This window comes from Mus caroli, unplaced genomic scaffold, assembly GCF_978045245.1.
Source record: "Mus caroli unplaced genomic scaffold, Mus_caroli_1 scaffold_3, whole genome shotgun sequence".
Classification (NCBI taxonomy): Eukaryota; Metazoa; Chordata; class Mammalia; order Rodentia; family Muridae; genus Mus; species Mus caroli.
In genome coordinates, this window is record NW_028227258.1 from 142,200,205 (window position 1) to 142,209,496 (window position 9,292).

The 9,292-nt window shown below is 38.9% G+C and overlaps 1 pseudogene; it reads right to left on the reverse strand.

Annotated features, from left to right (window-relative positions):
- Nucleotides 1-979: 979 nt before the first annotated feature.
- On the reverse strand, nt 980-1,481 carry LOC110292021 (mitochondrial import receptor subunit TOM20 homolog pseudogene; annotated as a pseudogene).
- Between the last annotated feature and the right edge of the window lie 7,811 nt (nt 1,482-9,292).

A 9,292-nucleotide genomic window follows, 5' to 3' on the forward strand; every position in this document is an offset into this window, starting at 1 on the left:
CAAAGCTCCTTATAGAAAGTGACACTTCACTGGACTGACTAGAGGGACTGAGCCATGGAACAACATCTGGGAGTTGACATGCTCCAGACAGAAGAAACAACTTCATGTCTTTATCAAAATGGGACTGTATAAATATAATTCTGGGGGAGTTTTTCTTATGCCCCCTTTGCTCCCAAATAATTATCGGGTGTTTCTCCCCTCGACTCCAGTACATTTTAGGTCTCAAATACACAGTGTCTTAGTATTTTTATTAGCAAGCTGTAAGCAGTAACAGCTGAGCAGTTTCTGATCTTTTCTAACCCAACTAGGCAACATGCTACTCAGCAAGGTGTTCCATTATTTGCCGTCTGGCCTTGCCCTAGCTTACTCGGGTCCATATGTGTTCTCAGGCCTGTTCTCTTATAAAGACTTCCTGGGAAATCATCCTGTTTCCTACCTATGGTCTCCCTACTACTCCTCTTTCCCTCTCTCTGTCCCCCCTAACCCTGCACTAGGATTGAAAGTCCCACTCTATTCTGGTCTACCCAAGTAATTGATTGATTAGCTCTTTTATTAACTAATCAGAGGTGATAAAAGAATTCCTTTTTTTTTTTTAAGTAAAGGAGAAATGGTCTCTGTAAGGTTTTAATCCTCAGTTTTCACAAACACAAGTTTCTACACTATTTTACAACATACAATAAAATGTTCTAGTCTTTAGAATGCACATTATTCAACTCTTCCTCAGATTCTTTTCCAATCTTTTAAAATCACCAGGAGTTTCTACCTAAGTAATATTCTACTGTATTTACATTTGAATTGCATGTCTTAAGAACAAACGGAAATGATATTTTGGTTAACTCAGTGTATTTATAAAATGAAAAGCTCTATCAAAATCCTTTTCACTAGAAAAATAAATAGAACAGACAATGGATCTACCAAAGTTCACATTCACTTTGGCAGATGTCAGTGTGGGACAGTTCATTACAGCACAGTTTGCCCTTATTCCCCCAGAGCTGACCAGCTTCCAAGTTAACTGTTAAAATATTTTACTGAGATTTTATTTTGTTGGTATCTGGCTCATTCCATATCATCGTCAGCCAAGCTCTGAGCACTTACAATTCTCTGACTAGTGGTTGGAAGCTTGGTCAGGAGCGTCTGGAACACTGATGGTGGAAGAGTCTGCTGTAACACTTGCAGCAGCTGCGGAGGCTGTCCACACACAGCAGTGGCATTTGTCAGATGGTCCACATCCTTCTCACAGTTAACCCTTCACCACGCTGGATCTCTTCAAGGAAGAATTTCTGAACTGCTTCAGCATCTTTAAAATCAGGTAACTTGGAAACCCCAGCTCTCTCCTTAGCAAGCTTCTGTTTCTTTCTTCGTTCTCGAAGCCTGTTCTTGAAGTTGGGGTCACTCCGCCCTTTGCGGTCGAAGTAGATGCAGTACCCGATGAAGAGGGCACCGCACACACCTGCGGCGATGGCGCTGTTCTGACCCACCATCTTCACTCGACTGGGGCGTATGCCAGGCCGCGGCAGCTGCCTGGCAGCTGTTAGCTCCGACCGATGGGAGCACGCCGGGATACAAGACAATTCTTACATAGCATCCAACCAGAGATGCTTGAACATGCCAGTATCCAGACTGTAATTAGATGCCTGGGCATCGAAATCAGCATCTGAATACTCAGTGCACAAACTGTCTTCCAACAGAAGTGTGCACTCAGTTAATATGTTGTTTTTAATGGTAAACACACACACACACACACACACATTCTTTCTCAAACAGATCTTGTGGACCAGCCAGATTGTGTTAGTTATCATATATAGTACTTTACTTAAAATGTACTTTCATAGAAAATTTCATTTACACAAGATGTTATTAACTATAGTAACCATGACGTAGAATAGATTTCTTGAATTTATTCCTAGGACTAGACTTTTTTTCCAGATTTTAAATAAGGGGATTTGGTTTTTAATTTTGTACAATGGCTTTTAGAAATAGCTTTATTATTTTTTTAAGAGGCTGGTGTTTCAGGTAAATTGATGAGTTACTCAGTAACATTGTAGAGATACTTTCTCTGATGGTTTGAATAAGAATGGCACCCATAGGCTCATATATTTGAATGCTTAATCACCAGAGAGTGGCACTATTTGAAAGAATTAGAATCAGTGGGAGATGTGGCCTTGTTGGAGGAAATATGTCACTGCTGGTGGGCTTTAAGGTTTCAAAATCCCATGCTAGGTCCATTCAGTCTTTCTTCTTCTGCTGCCTGCAGATCAGGATGTAGACTTTTCAGCTCCTTTTCCAGCACCGTATCTTCCTGACTGCTGCCATGCTCCTTCCCATGACGATAACGGACTAAACTTCTGAAACCATAAGCAAGCACCATTAATTGTTTACCTTTGTAAGAGTTGCCATGGTCATGGTGTTTCTTCACAGCAGTAGAACAATAATTTAAGACACTCTCCATTTGACATGAAAGATACAGGAAACTAGGGCAACATCCCCCTTCACACGAAGGGTTGGTGCTTAAGGTTTGAACGTGTTATGAGAAGGCTCTGGTCATTTGATACTGACTGAGAATTTTAACATGAGAATTTATGTTTTTACCTTAGAATTCTATTATTATTATTATTATTATTATTATTATTATTATTATTGAAAAATGTAGACAAACTAAAAAGAGCCTGGGTTATCATCAACTAAGAAAGCAGGTTGCCTGTGATAGCTGTTAATAAATGCCTACATTTGTGGTAGAATTTAATCTGGGACCTGATTTTCTTGTAACCTGTCACATATAGAAACATGTATTTGCAAGTTGGTACAAATGTAATGTCAGAAACATTTATATCAAAATTATAACTTGTGGCCTCCCTTCCCCCAGCCTGGAACCTGCTTGCTCAAGGGTGGAGCTTCCTGCTCATTCGTCCTGCCACGCCTACTGCTGGGCCCTGCCTTTGCTGCTTGGAAGAGGCACACACGTGTTCGTCCTGCTACTGGACCCTGAGTTACTTGGCGGGAAATCGGGTTCCCTCCCCCTTCCTTTATAACTGAGTGTCTGGAAATAGTAAAATTGAGCTTTGATCAGAATCTTGTCTTAGCTCCATTCTTTCTTCCGCCCCGTCTAGATTCCTCTCTTTTCAGCTCGAACTGCCATTCTCAGTTGAACCGTTCGTGTTGACTGCAGGCAGGCCGCAACAATAACTCAACAAGATTTTGTTTTTAAAGCCAACCATTCCATATAATGAGAAATCTATTATTAGTAGTAGTAGTATTAGTAGTAGTATTAGTATTATTGGTTCTCTTAGATGTATTACCTTTTGTTATTGAACCTATAAAGCTATCTCAGTTACATGGTGCTGACTTTATTTTAATATCATTAAATTTCAAAGTTTAAAGGCATCTGGGATGCTATTTAGCACAGTGGTCTAGAAAACACACATGCTTTCTTTACAACACCTCTAGTAACCAGTTGTCTAGCTTTTGTTTGAAGAACTGAAGTAATACAGAATCGATCAATGCCTAGGGGGTCAACACATCTTATTGCCAGAAAACTCTGACTTGTTTTTCTTTTTGCATTTTTATTAGATATTTTTCTTTATTTACATTTCAAATGTTACCCCCTTTCCTAGTTCCCCCTCCAAAAATCCTCCTATCCTCGCCCCTTCCCCCTGGTCCACAACCCACCCACTCCTACTTCTTGGCCCTGGTATTCCCCTATACTGGGGCATAGAACCTTTACAGGACCAAGAGCCTCTCCTCTCATTGATGATCGACTGCTACATATGCAGCTAGAGACATGCTTGTAGGTGTAAATTTTTCAAAACCTAAAACCTACTTTAATAAGAGTTCTTAAAATTTTCAATCTCCCTTCTAGCCCACCTACCAGAGGTAGGATGAAAGAAAAGTTAATAGGAAATGGGGGTGGGGACCTCTTTAGGAGCAGTTCTTTGGGGTGATTCCAATGTTTAGGATACCAGCAGTGCAGTCCAGTAGAAAACATCATATATGAATAAGTACCACCAGCAGCGCAATCCTGATGAAAGCAAGGCTCAGCCACAAAAGTGACAAGAAGCAGCTGGCATAGCACCACGAGAAGTTCTCTGGCATATTTCTCTCTATGAGGGCTTAACAATAGAAGATCAATGAAAACTAGCAGAGCATTCCAAAGCATACCAAAGCAAGAACATCATCAGCGAAGTGTTGCAAGGCAAACCAATGAGTGTCCTCTCACTGTCTGTGGGGGTTATATTTATATTCTTTCTAAACATCACAGACCCTCTCAAGCGTCAGTCCCAGCAAAACATCATATGCCCTCTCACAAGACAGCTTCCAGGAAAACACTGTGTGTCTCTCTTCAGCAAAATATTCTTTCACGTGTCTACTTCAGCAAACATCCTCTAACAAAACAGGTTCTAGAAAAACATCACATGACGCAATTGAGTCTCCAAAGAAACCAGAAATTTTCACTTCATATGCTTGCTGTAAAAACAGCAATTTTCTGCTGTATATATAAGAATAATGTAGATTAAACTTAAGATTGTTTTTGTGTGTGATGACTAGTGTATTATTTACCTGACAATATAATCACTAGCAGCTATGTAGCAGCTATGGAATTGTCTCAAAAGTCCCTGGGCCAGTGATTTGTGTGTGTGTGTGTGTGTGTGTGTGTGTGTGCGATGAATGTATTTTTTGAGACAGGGTTTCTCTGTGTAACCCTGGCTGTCTGAAACTCACTCTGTAGACCAAGCTGGTCTCAAACTCAGAGATTTGCCTGCTTCTGCCTCCCGAGTGTTGGGATTAAAGGTGTGGGCTACCACCACCCAGCTAATTAAAGAGCTAACAAAGAAGTACTTCTGCTTTTGAGAAGCTAGAAGGCATCCCTTCTCCTATAATGTCTGCCAATGCAGCAACAATAAGATCCCATCCCTAGATAATGCAACTAAAACAACCAGGAATTCTGAACAGTTCAAAGGAGAAGCAAAACATGCAGAAACACAGTACCTAAGGATTGGCAGCATGAAAGGTCCTTTGGAATTTCTTCTTGCCTGACAAGTCCCAGATTTGAAGTGTCTAAAGATGCCAATCAGAAAACACCAACAGCCAATAAGCACCAACAAGAATACATCAACACAAATTGGTTGTATAGCCAAAGAACTAGAAATGATGCCACATAGCCACAGAGAACTTTGAGAAAAACTATTTTACCAAATACCATATGATAACTATGGCCCACTTCAATCAGTGCCAACCAGTCCATTCTCACCAGAGCCTCCAAGAAAAATTGCCACATATGATTCACAGAAACTTAGATAGAGACTCAGGACTTTTACCAGAGCTCATTGGTAATGGGGGTACCTTTCTGATTCCATGCGGTGAGTTAGGGTGGAAGTTACATTCACAGCTTACAATAACTAAAGCATTCACTAAAACCCATGCAAAGAGATACATGCAAAACAATATAGATAAATCTCAATGGACGCTAAAAAAAAGTGAGATAATCAATAGGAAGCAGGGGATGAAATTAGGAACTAATAATATAAATGATTAAAAACTGAAATGACCAGATTTAGTCATAACACATCAGTAATTAGTTTAGGCATGAGTAGCTTAAAAAGACCAACTAGGAAATTGGTCACTCAAAGCAGAACAAAATAAAAGCATTGAAGAGAAATGGATGCAAAAAGACAGCATGCAATCAAAATAAACCAGGAGTGGCTGTGTTAGAGGCACATAATATGACTTCAGAGCTAAGAAAGCACAGACACAATACAATATGAAGAGACATTATACAATGACAAAATTATATCAATAAGATATAATCACACCGAAGGTCTGCACTAGACCTGTAGAATGTGTGAAGCAGAAACTTCAAGGAGAAAACAAAATTCAATAAATATGACGATCCTCTATAAGGGTTGATAGAAAATAAATAAAATTATCAAGGCTATAAAATAACGCAGTAACATGATCAGCAGGCAGAAACAGCTTGACAGTTACAAGTATCCCCAATCACACCAGTATACATATTCTCCCAGGTGCCTCTTGAACCTTGTTTTAGTTCATAAAACAAACCTCATAGTTTAAAAGAGTAGATGTCATTTTAGTGCTTTTTCTCTGACCACAATAGGCTAATCTAGAAATTTCAATAAGACATCATCAAAATAGTCAAACACGGGGAACTAACACCACACATTAGAAATATTAAAGTAAAAAAGAGAAATAAAGGATAGGATGAGAAGAATATATGAGATAAAAATTAGTTGGACACAGCAAAAGCAAGGCCAAGAGGAACATCTTTTTAACATTAAGAACACATGCAAGAAAAATGTTAAATCTTAACTCAGTAGTTTAAATTCCATCTCAAGAACCTAGACAAAAAAGACAAAAAGAACTGCAAACTATACTCAAAGCAAACACAGAAGGGAAGTAAAGGTTTAAATCAGATGTGCCCGTACTAGCTTGTGACTCATCTTTAGTGAGTGGATTGTTAATAAAGCAGTACTTCGTGTAGTTTTACATTCTACCTGCCTTTAGCTCTGGAAGGAGACTGCACTAGGCCCCCCTCCTGGTTTCCACTGAATCTGAAATAAAAGACACAGCCACACAGTTATTCAATTTTAACTTGCCTTCTTGGCACAATTACTGGATGCTACTATCTCCCACCTGGAAAAGCATGCCCTTACCAATTTCTTATCTCCATCTCTCCTACTTGCTCTAAACTCCACTTACTAAACTCCCCTGACCACCGGGCCTAGCCTCTCCATTTTGAGATCTCACATGGTTGCCCAGTTCTCCTCTCTCCAAAGCATGGCAAGCTCCATACTCCTTCCTTGCATCTCCCTGGACCCAGAAGTCCCGTCTGCACCTTACACCTAGCAATTGACCCATGGCTTTCATTACTGACAGATCAAGAACCAACTGGGGAACAGGACCTTAGCATCAACACTATCTGTTATACCTCACCTTTTCTGGCCAATAAAAAATAAAAACCTTCTCTCAGACATAAATTGAACAAGACCATAACAAGCATATAAATTGTACAGAATGATATACAAATAACATCCAGTCCATCATATTTGTCAGTTAGGTGAAGTACTCTGCCATCATTCCTAACTGAAAGAATTATGATTCTTTCCCTAGATCATATTTAGATTTTAGCCTTTAACACCATCTGAAAACCATGTCTTCCACTCTATAACCTCTCTCTCAATGTTAAACAACTTGAGTTTGATTATGAGACTAAAACTAGTCTTCAACCCCATCAGAAATCTGAGAAAGATTTAAATATTACCTGGGTATATAGGAAGCACCAAACACCGCTTTTCAAACTTAATTGCAGACACTTGACTACCTGGACAACCCCTGATTCCTCAAAACGTTACAGCATCAGTCTTCAGCCTTCTGGCCCAGAATCATCTGACAGACTTTTGTAAAGAAGAATTATTAAAGACTGTTTATCTCAGCAGAGACAATAGTCAACTATTCTGCATAATGTGCCCTTTTTCTGGACATTTTGTCTGCAGATGAAATAGACAATTTCTGCCTAATGTCTATCTTGCCATGATAAGCAACCTCACCTGAAGGTGAAGATGCTCAATATCTTCTTTGAACCAAGAAGGAAGTGTTGTCTAGAGCAGATATGTCTCATTGTCAAATGATTTAATAACATTAAATGTCACATTCTGTGACTTTATAGTGTTTTTGAAGACTATCTATATATCTGTATCATCTGTATCTTTGTGTCTGTGTCTGTCTGTCTGTCTGTCTGTCTGTCTGTCTGTCTGTCTGTCTCTGTACACACACACACACACACACACACATACACACACACACACACATATATATATATACATATATATATATATATATATATGTATGTATATATATATGAACTGTTAAACCTTGACTACTCATAGCTATTTCTAATTGAAATATATTGAAAACACCTTTTGTTATTAAATAATAATCTAACATAACTATGAGTTTGCTATCTGGCCCTTAACTTGTATTGCTTAATGATTTAAAAACAATTTGCAGTAACAAATATTAGGACTGGGTCTAAGCTCTGTAGACGTAAATGATTTGCATAGGCACAATGTATATCTAAGGGTAACAATATTAATCCCAAATTTTATGTCAATATAAGAAAGTCACACCAATGAAAACCTTAAATTTGTATCCAAATAAATTCTGTACCAATGTAAGAAATTATAAATTAACTTTGTATCAATTATAAAATTTTCTACCAATTAAGATTATGGCGACACAGTCTAGTTCTTCAGGGGGTCCCCCTCTGTCATATCTGATCTGTATCTCTTTGGAAGGGATCCAGAGCCTTTTCTCCTTTCCTGTCAAAATAAATGCAGAGACTTTCTCCCAAAGTAGCATGCCCTTGGTCCAATAACTGGAAATAATTAGACATTTAACTTGACCTCTCTCCCAGAGGAATTTTAATATAATACCAAACTCGAAATCACACTCATTTTGAATAATTAAAACAATTTCAAGCAAATAAAGCAATCTAAACAACTATAATTTGTTGAGAGACAATGCTCCTACTGTTCCCTGCCTGGACTTTTATGAGATCAAGGTCTAAATTATTTAATATCTCTATCTACTTATTGTATGATCCTATTTCCAGGCTCTCTCTCTATTTAATTCTCAAGGCCTAAATTCCTACTGTCTGAGATAGGCTAGGCACCCTATCCCCTGCTTATTGTATAAGCCTATTCTTAGGCTTCTAATCTATCATGTCAGAAATATTGTTCCCAGAATTCCCTTGCAGCTCACTTTCAAAGAATTTGAGCATATCCTATAAGACCCTTTTAAATCTTCCCTAAAGTATTTTTTTCATTCAATCTCTCTTCTATCCTTCAAACAATTAGATCTCATTTAGCTCTATCTTTTATCTGGTTGTTGGAGGCCAGCACCCTCTCTCTGCCTTCCTCCAGTAAGTCCTGTCTTTTTTTTCAAAGTGGAGGATCTCAGTGCCTGTGAACTAGGGCTGCCCATGTGTTCCTCTAAGTTTCCTCACACACTGGAGCCACCACACGACTCACTCTGCTTCTCTGAGTGAGAAACCAATTTTCCCTCTTCTTAGACTTATATCACTGTGCTTATGTGATTAACCCAAGAACTCCTAAATTAATAGTGAATTTTCACTCTATCTACTTTTAGCTCTGGGAGGCGATCACACTACCAGCCCTCTGCCTGCTTCCCTTGAACCCAAGGATAAAAGACACAGACACACAGTTGTTCAATTTCAACTTGCCTTCTTGGCACAATTGCTGGGTGCTACTATCTCCTGCCT